Source organism: Rhinopithecus bieti, unplaced genomic scaffold, assembly GCF_001698545.2.
Source record: "Rhinopithecus bieti isolate Rb0 unplaced genomic scaffold, ASM169854v2 scaffold_17181, whole genome shotgun sequence".
In the NCBI taxonomy this organism is placed as follows: domain Eukaryota; kingdom Metazoa; phylum Chordata; class Mammalia; order Primates; family Cercopithecidae; genus Rhinopithecus; species Rhinopithecus bieti.
Genome location: NW_016808676.1, coordinates 27,801 through 38,607, shown reverse-complemented (window position 1 = coordinate 38,607; position 10,807 = coordinate 27,801). Strand labels below are relative to the sequence as shown.

At 43.6% G+C, this 10,807-nt stretch overlaps 1 pseudogene across 1 annotated transcript; it reads left to right on the top strand.

Annotated features, from left to right (window-relative positions):
* Positions 1-1,674: 1,674 nt before the first annotated feature.
* Positions 1,675-2,370, top strand: LOC108538719 (ferritin light chain pseudogene; annotated as a pseudogene). The gene has a single exon (XR_001888168.1). The product of XR_001888168.1 is annotated as a ferritin light chain pseudogene (transcript).
* Positions 2,371-10,807: the final 8,437 nt, after the last annotated feature.

Below are 10,807 nucleotides of genomic sequence, written 5' to 3'. Positions count from 1 at the left end.
ATTCCTCCAAGATACAGCAAGCCAGAATTTTGTCTCTACCTTAAAGAGTAAAATTTCTGAACTTAGAAGTTCGAAGATTTGCGCTTGAGTTCGGGCTTAGTTCCCTAATAACACATATCAACTCTCTAGATCACTCTTGTTCATTAGTAATCTCCTTCATTTTGATTCATATTATCTTCACTTTGGATGATCATTTTTTTTCTGATGTTTTCAAATTCTGGGTTGGATACTACTAAATGCCATGAAATCAGGAGGGAAGATTAAGTTTAGGAGAGAAATATATAATTCGTCATGAAAATGTGCATTTGAGACCTTAGAAAAGAATTGATATTCCTGAACAGTACGATTTTATTTAATTATAGAAGCAATTCTTCTATTATCCTCAAATTAACTCTACTACTGAATTTTGCATAGAGTTTCTATTATAAGCCAAGTTGTATTCTCATTTCTTTTTCCATGTAAACTGCCAGAGTCAATTCTGTGTATGTGTATCTGTGTGACATGCACACAGTAAGTGTTGCTAACTCAAACTTTTTGTCAATGAGTAGTTGATGAGGAGAAACGTATTATAGCAGGGGATCTGGGGGATGGTAAAACTTTCTCAGGAGGTGTGCCAAGAACAGAGCACTTGGTCTGCATAAGAATAAGACCCCTCTCTATCTGCAAAGGCTATAGTTGTATCAGTGAATGAAGGACTCTGTAAAAGAGCAAAACCATGGGCTGGGTGTGATGGCTCATGCCTGTAATGTCAGCACTTTGGGATGCCAAGGGGGGTGGATCACCTGAGGTCAGGAGCTCGAGACCAGTCTGGCCAACATGGTGAAACCCCATCTCTACTAGAAACACAAAAACTAGCCGGGTATGGTGGTGGGCACCTGTATTCCCAGCTACTCGGGAGGCTGAAACAGGAGAATCCCCTTGAACCTGGGAGGCAGAGGTTGCAGTGAGCCGAGATCACGCACCACTGCACTCCAGCCTGGGCGACAGAGCAAAACTCCGTCTCAAAAAATTAAAAACAAACAAACAAACAAAACAAAAGGAAAAAAGAGCAAACGCACTGATGCAGAAGCAGGAGCAGCAAACACCTCAAAATGAAGGGAAAGAGGTAAAGGAATTAAGCAGTTAGGAATCTTATTGCTTCTCAGGTTTAATTCAGGTACTAAACTAACATAGCAAGTTTTCCTTCAGGTTACAGTAAACTGAAGTACTGTCAAGGGGGTATGATAAAGAAGCCACATCTGTCCTCTCCAGATAAATTACTAGCATTCCAGCTCCTCTGGAATTGGGAACATCCCTGTATAGTCCCAGAAGTGGCCACTGTTCTCAGGTCCTGGGGTAGGCAAAATAGTGATAACCCCAAAATGTCCATGCTCGAATCCCTAGAATCCATGAATATGTATCCTTCCATAGCAACAGGGAATTAAGGCTGCAAGTTGAGTTAAGGTTGCTAATCAGATGACCTTATGATAGGAAAATTATCCTGAATTGCAGTTCGGGGGTCCTGCGGGTCTGTCTCTTGCTTCAACAGTGCTTGGATGGAACAGATTCGGGGACTCTTTCTTCCAGCCTCCGACCGCCCTCCTATTTCCTCTCCACTTGCAACCTCCGGGACCATCTTCTCGGCCATCTCCTGCTTCTGGGACCTGCCAGCACCGTTTTTGTGGTTAGCTCCTTCTTGCCGATCAACCATGAGCTCCCAGATTCATCAGAATTATTCCACCGACGTAGGGGCAGCCGTCAACAGCCTGGTCAATTTGTACCTGCAGGACTCCTACAGCTACCTCTCTCTGGGCTTCTATTTCGACCGTGATGATGTGGCTCTGGAAGGCGTGAGCCACTTCTTCCGTAAATTGGCCGAGGAGAAGTGTGAGGGTTACGAGTGTCTCCAGAAGATGCAAAACCAGCGTGGCGGCCACACTGTCTTCCAGGACGTCAAGAAGCCAGCTGAAGATGAGTAGGGTAAAACCCCGAACGCCATGAAAGCCGCCATGGCCCTGGAGAAAAAGCTAAACCAGGCCCTTTTGGATCTTCATGCCCTGGGTTCTGCCCGCACGGCCCCCATCTCTGTGACTTCCTGGAGAGTCACTTCCTAGATGAGGAAGTGAAGCTCATCAAGAAGATGGGTGACCACCTGACCAACCTCTACAGGCTGGCCGGCCGGGAGGCTGGGCTGGGCGAGTATCTCTTCAAAAGGCTCACTTTCAAGCACGACTAAGAGCCTTCTGAGCCCTGCGACTTCTGAAGGGCCCCTTGCAAAATAACAGGGCTTCTGCCTAAGCCTCTCCCTCCAGCCACTAGGCAGCTTTCTTAACTACCCTAACAAGCCTTGGACCAAATGGAAATAAAGCTTTTTGATGAAAAAAAAAAAAAGGAAAATTATTCTGCATTACCTTGTGTGCCCAATGTAATTACAAGCGTCCTCAAAAGTGCAAGAAGGAGAGCGTCAGAATGATATCGTGTGAAAAACACTAGACTAGTCATTATTGACTTTGAAAATGGCCTGAACCAAAGAATGAATGCAGATACCTCTTCTGAAGAGGAAGAGGCAAGAAAACGAACTCTCCCTTAGAGCTTCCAGAAAGGAATGCAGCTTTGCCAACACCTTGATTTTAGCCCAGTGAGATCCATTTTGAACTTCTGACCTCAGACCTGTAAGATAATAAATGTGTGTTGTGCTAATCAACTAAATTGGTGGTAACTTGTTACAGCAGCTATAAGAAACTAAACAGGCCTTATAAGACCTCTTAGTGGTATTTTAATTTTTTTTACTTCATTCGATTTTTATAAGTTGCTCATTATGCATAAAGGAAATGCAGTTTTGTGTTCTTCCTCATCAATCTAATACATCTGACGTTATAACAGTCATTCTTCCCCAGGTTGTTTTAATGAAAATTTTACTTTGCAACTTGCTTTCTTCACTTACTATTCCACAGACATTTTCCAGGTCAATTCACAAGGATATAACTCAATATAAAAGTTAAAATACTTATTCTTTTTAGCAAAGAAATACAAAGAAGAAAATATACAGAGAATTCTGAAGTTGAATGCAGAAACAAAGGGAAAACAAAAAACAAAACAAATAATTGGCCCATGACTCCACAGCCCACATAAACTATGTTGGCAATTTTAAGTATCAGTAATACATGTTACTGGGCAGAAAATCCATACTGTACATATTTGATACAATTTTAAGTGGAAGCGTTTTTCTTTTCTTTTCCTCCTCCACATTCCTCTCTCCAAGGCTAACTGCTTCAAAGTTACATATTATTGTTTCCTTCTAGATTCCTTTTTTTTTTTTTTGTTGAGAGGGAGTTTCGCTTTGTCGCCAGGCTGGCAGCTGCAGTGGCGCGCATCTCGGCTCACTGCCAAGCCTCCGGCCTCCCGCGGCTTCAACGCCATTCTTCCTGCCTCAGTCTCAGAGTTAGGCTGGCGACTATAAGCGCGCCCGCCCCTACGCCCCGGGCCTTAATTTTTTGTATTTTATAGTAGAACGGGTTTCACCAATGTTAGCCAGGTGGTCTCAATCTCGCATCTCCTGAAACTCGTGATCACCCGCCTCAGCCTCCCAAAGCTTTGCTGGTTAACAGGCGTTGAAAGCCCCACCACGGGCCCGGCCTTTTTCTTTTTGCCTACTATATTTTCGTTCACTATCATTTCCTTTAGATAAAAGTTTCACAGTCACGATTGATTACAGGAGACGCCAAAATCGCTGCAATTTATGCGTTATTTATTTAACATCTTGTGCTAGGGTTTGAACGAGGCTTAACCTTTTGAGCTTTAGGTTTTCTTTCTTTTTTCTTTTTGCTTTTTCTTTCTTTTTTTTTTTTTTTTGTTTTTTTTGCAGAACGGAAGTTTTGGCCTCTTGTATGACCAGGGCTCGAAGCTGTAGTTGTGTGAATTCTTGGCTTCACTGCAAAAAAACTCCAAGTAGCTTAGGATTTACCAGCATTTACGGCACCACTAGCCTAAATTTTTTACTGTATTTTTTAGTTAGGATGAGGTTATTCCACTTTATAGTTGGCCAGGCTTGCGTCTTCAAACTCCTGACCTTTTCAGGCGATCCACCCACTTTGGCCCCTTCACAAGTTGCTGCGGAATTCCAGGCAGTGAAAGCCACCAATGCGGGACTTGGCTTTAGTTTTCATTTTTCTTGCAAAAAAACAGAATTAACCCAACACTGTCATGTACTACTTTGGCAATGTTTCAAAAGTAAAAAAATGACATTCAACTATATATGCGAAATTTCCCTAAAAAATGTTACTGAGAAAAGTATGCCAAATTTTCTCTTAAATCTTTATTTTTTCTTTCTTTCATTTTAAAATAACTTCATGGGGCGTCTTTCAACATATGCTTACCCCAAGCCTGACCATTGCAAATTCTTAGTGATTGTTTTCCCAGCCTCAGTCATCCCCAAAGTAGATATGCGCGGACAAAACAGATGTGCCAACAAACCAGCTACTTAGCTCTTTTTTTTTTTTTTTTTTTTTATTTTTTTTTTGAGACGGAAGTCTCGCCTTCTTGTAAGGCAGCGCCCTGGGAAGTTGCAAAAGTTTGGCACGCATCTATGGCCCTCACTGCCCAGCTTTCTGCCTCCCGGGCCTTCACGGCCAATTCTGTGGCTTACAGGCGCCCCACACCACGGCCCAGGCTAAATTTTTTTGCATTTTGATGTGGCCAGAAACGGGTTTTTCAAACCAGTAGTAGCCAGCATAGTCTTTCAGTTTCTCCTGACCTCGTTGAAAACCGCCACCGCCTGGCCCAGCACTTCCCAGGCCTCCCAAAGTGCTGGGATTACAGGCATGAGTCACCGCGCCCGGCCTAGTCTATTTTTTAATGTAAAAAATGACGAATTATCTCCAAGCGTTCTTCCAACACAATTAGTCTATCAAGGCTGCTAATTAGGGGAGCTATTTTCATTTTAATTTAAAAATACAATATTCTTACTTGATAATTGCAATTTCCACCTCTTACTGAGGGTGGCAGTGCTGGTCTCTACAGATATCAGGATTATTGGCGTTACAACAACCTTATTATTTGTTACATTGTACAAAACTCTTATTACCGTTCTTATTTTGTGTGGTATGTGTATATTTTTTAAGTACAAATGAAATGAAACTTTGTTTTGTATTAGAATGTGGTACTGTTTTGTTGTTGTTGTTGTTGTTGTTTTTATGCCCACACTGGAGTGCAATGGCATGATCTCAGCTCACTGCAACCTCTGCCTCCTGGGTTCAAGCGATTCTCCTGCCTCAGCCTCCCGAGTAGCTGGGCATACACGCCATAATGCCTGGCTCATTTGCTTTGCATTTTTAGTAGAGATGGGGTTTCACCATGTTGGCCAGGCTGGTCTCTAACTCCTGACCTCAGGTTATCTGCCCGGCTCGGCCTCCCAAAGTGCTGGGATTACAGGAGTGAGCCACTGTGCCTGGCCTATTTTTTTTTTTTAAAGGCATGTCATTGGGGTGGCAATGATACTGAGGTTACAATTTCAATCAAGTGATTTGTGCAACTCCAGTTCTCTGTATTTACTCGCTATGTTATGACATTTTTGTTGGCTACCATCACTGCATCCACATTAGTCCTTTAAGTAGGTTAGAGGTCATCCTGAACCTCCCTACCGTTATTACTTGTGTGAATGACAGTGTCAACCATTGAAAGCAGAGAAGAGTTCATAGGAAGGGATTGAGGCACTCTGGTCTAACTACTAAACATTGGATTCTGTATACTTTATTAAGTAGAGTTTGCCTTTAGGTAAAAACTGTGAAGATCATATCATTTTTCCTCTAGCTCCTAACTTTTCTCCTGAAACCTCTGCTTGACCTTTTGCCCAATTCTCTCCTATTAGGGAGAACCAGATCTGAGAGGCAGAATGTAGAGAAAAGAGCACTGCTTTGGCATTAGAAAACCTATGTTGTCATCTTCACTCTGCCACTCTGAGTTTGATTTACTCCAACTTAATCATTTAAATCTTGAACCTTGGTTTTCTCTTTTATAAATTGGGGTCAATGATGGTTAATTGAAGGTTGCTGAAAGACATAAACAGGAAAGTATTTATATAATTTATACATTTAGATTATTCATTTATTGAGATTTAAGCATAATATTTAATGGATTGCTCCTTACAGCAGTTTGTAAGTAACTCCACGGCCCTTGCACGTGCTGCTGGTTGTGCTGAAATGACCTCTGTCCTTTACCTTTAGGATTCTGACTCTAAAAGACTGGTTAGAGTTTCCTCTTTAGTGATTCCCATAGCACTTATGCTTCCTTCTGTTTGGTCTTTACCACATGTTACAATTCCTATTTACCTGTCTACATCTCCCTCTAGAGCAATTGGAGTCTTCAAGAGCAGAAACGAGCCTGGCATGGTGGCTCATGCCTGTAATCTTAGCACTTCGAGAGGCCTAGGTGGAAGGATTGCTTGAGCCCAGGAGTTCGAGACCAGCCTGGGCAACATAGTAAGGCTCCCGTCTCTACAAAAATACAAAAATTAGCTGGGTCTGGTGGCTCATGCCTGTAGGCCCAGCTACACAAGGGGCTAAAGTGGAAGGATTGCTTGAGTCTAGGAGGTCTGCACTGAGCCACGATCACGCCATTGCACTCCAGTCTGGGTGACAGAGTGAGATCCTGTCGCCAAAAGCAAAAAAACAAAAAACAGCCAGAACATGCATCTTAATAGGTTTAGATAACATACAGGATGCCCAATAGATATCTAATACAGAAGGAAGGTAGGGAGAAAGGATGGAGAAAGTAAGTCCAAGTAAAATGATGATACAAGGCTGACTGTGAAATGTGCTGTGGGAGTTAAAATAGGAACAGGTCATATTTGCTTGGGGAATCTACTTCATAGAAGAAGTGGAGGCCAGGCGCGGTGGCTCACGCCTGTAATCACAGCACTTTGGGAGGCCGAGGCAGGCGGATCACCTGAGGTCAGGAGTTCAAGACCAGCCTGACCGACATGGTGAAACCCCATCTCTACTAAAAATACAAAAAAATTAGCCAGGCGTGGTGGCGCATGCCTGTAATCCCAGCTACTCTTCAGGAGGCTGAGACAGGGGAATTGCTTGAACCAGGAAGGAGAGGTTGCAGTGAGCTGAGATTGCGCCACTGCACTCTAGCCTGGGTGACAGAGTGAGACTCCATCTCAATAAATAAATAAATAAATAAATAAATAAATAAGAAGTGGAAGTGGAGATAGGCCTTGAAGAATGAGAATAATTTGAGAGGCAGAAATTGGAAAGGCAGGATCCCAGATGGAGGGAACAACACAGTAAAAGGCACAGAATAGGGAAAGGGCAGGATGTCTTTGGAAAATGGAAACCACTTCTTAATGGCAGTGGGTAAAGTACAGATAGGGAAGTTGCGAGAGATGAAGCTGGAAAAGTAAACAGGAGCTTACTCTGAATTCAGAAATGAGGAAGTTTAAACAGTTCACAAGCTGCTTGGCGTATGTGGACTTCTCCTAAATGCTCAGACAGAGCTCCTCTCCTGTTTCTCCTAGTATAGTCAGGTTATGGCCTCCTTTCCTCCATCAGTAACTTGCTTGCATCAGGAGCCTTTCCCAGAAGGAGAGTAAATCCCTGCACATGACTTACTTTTATTACCTCTTCCTCCTACCATCAGTTTTACAATTATTGGGTCTTCTGACTTTGTAACCCTGATTTCTTAAATAATCAAGATCAAACAAAGAGGCATGGGCCTGATCTGAATTTTATTAAAAAATAGTTACAATATATTTCACATGATCCACACCTGACAAATTAAAGGAACAGATAAGGTGTAACATAATGAATTGACAACCAAGTCATTTAGATAATAACATGGTAGGGTGGGATGGGGCAGGGGATGGCAAATTTACAAGACAGAAAAGCACTGTGACGTAGTAGCAGGATCAGTACCATTTTTCTGGCAGGCCCTGAGGACCTTCAATAACCTTGTGTCTCTGGCCTTAGTCAAGCCTGACCAAAGCGCATCTTCTGGATTCTGAAGTGGTCTTGCTCTCTTAGTCTTGGACCAGTGCTTGCTGTCATGCTCACACCTTGCCATGACCTCTACTATGTTGGTCTGATCTATAACCATGTAGCTTTGTTGCTTTCCCCATGTGCACAGCAGTTTTCTCATTCCAGAGGGTACAGCTTTGCCCTGAGTTACTTGGCAGGCTAGCTCTTCACTATGGGCCATGTTATGCCTAGCAATTTCAGCTATGATACCATATTGGAACTCCTGGAATAATAGTATTGATCCAGAGCAAGCCCTTTAAATTCTGTAGTTTTGACTGCTGACAACTTTGAAAGCCATTCTTTTTTTTGTTTTTTGTTTTTTGTTTTTTTGAGACGGAGTCTCACCCTGTAGCCCAGGCTGGAGTGCAGTGGTGCCATCTTGGCTCACTGCAAGCTCCGCCTCCCGGGTTCATGCCATTCTCCTGCCTCAGCCTCCCAAGTAGCTGGGACTGCAGGCACCCACCACCACGCCCTGGCTAAATTTTTTTGTATTTTTAGTAGAGATGAGGTTTCACCATGTTAGCCAGGATGGTCTTGATCTCTTGACCTCGTGATCTGTCCACCTTGGCCTCCCAAAGTGCTGGGATTACAGGTGTGAGCCACGGGGCCTGGCCTGAAAGCCATTCTTATAGACAAATCAGTGCCTCTATTCTCTGGACCCATTTCTTCTGACTCTTTACCATTAGCCACTGCCACTACCATCTCTGCTGGTCCAAAGATGAGCATTCAAGACTGCTGAGACCAGCTCGGTCGGGGAGATCCTAACCCAGCAGTGCTAGAGGAATTAAAGACACACACACAGAAATATAGCGTGTGGAGTGGGAAATCAGGGGTCTCACAGCCTTCAGAGTTGAGAGCCTCTAACAGAGATTTTCCCACATGTTTATTGACAGCAAGCCAGTGATAAGCATTGTTTCTACAGATTATAGATAAACTAGAAGTATTTCTTATGGGAAACAAAGGGATGGGCCGAAATAAAGGGACGGGCTCTGGCTAGTTATCTGCAGCAGGAACATGCCCTTAAGGCACAGGTCGCTCCTGCTATCGTTTGTGGCTGAAGAACACTTTAAGCGGTTTTCCGCCCTGGGTGGGCCAGGTGTTCCTTGCCCTTATTCCGGTAAACCCACAACCTTCAGGGTGGGCGTCATGGCCATTACGAGCATGTCACAGTGCTGCAGAGATTTTGTTTATGGCCAGTTTTGGGGTCAGTTTATGGCCAGATTTGGGGGCCTGTTCCCAACACAAGACCTGAAAAGAAGGTGTGCTAGGTTGCAATATTGGCCCTAATTCTTCAGCCCTACCTTCATGCAGACACTGCCATGGTCTCATCATGGATGGATAGTGCTTCCTTGCCCCTTGTCTTTGGACCTAGCCATGTAACTTGCTTTAGAGAATGATATCTGAAGGGAGTGTCAGTGTGACAATTTCGAGCCTAGGCCTTAACAGGCTTAAGTGTTTCCTCTTGTTCTCTTGCACTTTTGCCATCACCATGAGAAGAACATACCCCAAAACAAGCTGTCTCACTGGTCCAAAGAAGAAACACTCATAGAGCAAGCCACTCTACCCAACATGCAACCTACAGTGAGAAAAGGGGCCATGATAGCTAGCACAGCCTGAAGCAGCAATACCCAGCTGAGCCCAGCCTATATCTGCAGAACTCCAATCAACCAGCAGATAAATCTTCTTGCCCACCCCATCTGTCCCATGTCACCACTTCTCACTAGGTCAGGGGTGGCCACTTGACTAAAGGTAGTGGCAAATGAGTTGAGCCAGTCAGATCTTCCTGAGGGTTTGTATTTGGAAACAGATTATAATCAATAAAGGATGGAATCTTCCAGACTTGGAGACTGAGGTGTCATTTGGAACCCTGTACAGCCTGATGAATAGAGAAAGCCAATCTTCAGAGTGAAGTAGGAAAACAGAATGGATGCTGAAAAAGTTTCAAAAGAGTCCCAGAGGGAATGAAGAATAAAAATTGTGGAGAGCAGACTCAGTTCTCAGGGGCTTCCCAGCAGCCGCAAACGTGAAGACTGACTGAGCTGCAGGTCTTGTGTCTAAATAGTTCTTTGTTCTAGGCCAGGCACAGAGGCTTATGCCTATAATCCCAGCACTTTGGGAGGCCGAGGTGGGTGGATCACCCTAGGTCAGGAGTTCGAGGCCTGATCAACATGGTGAAACCCCTTCTCTACTAAAAATACAACAATTAGCTGGGCGTGGTGGTGCATGCCTATAATCGCAGCTACTTGGGAGGCTGAGGCAGGAGAATCGCTTGAACCTGGGAGGCGGAGGTTGCAGTGAGCCAAGATCACACCATTGCACTCCAGCCTGGGCAACAAGAGCAAAACTCAGTCTTAAAAAAAATAAAAAGTTCTCTGTTTTAGTATTAAAACCGTCTCTTACTTCCCACTCAGCACATGCCTCTGTGCTCATGTGCACACAATCACACACATACACACACATAGAGTTTGGATTTTAACTAACTTATACGAATATTTCTTCCCTTGCAACTGAAGAATTGACTAAGATACTTTCCATTATGGAAGAAGAGAAAATAGGCAACCAGGTGTGTAATTGATATTCCCTCACATAGTGGAAAATGGAACTCACTGTGCACATGGGATGTGTGCCACTTAGCTTTTCCCGACTGGGTGTATACCCAAAAGAATATAAATCATTCTATTATAAAGATAGATGCATGCATATTTTCATTGCAGCCCTATTCACAATAGTAAAGACAAGGAATCAACCCAAATGCCAATCAATAATAGACTGGATAAAGAAAATGTATATATATACGATGGAATACTATG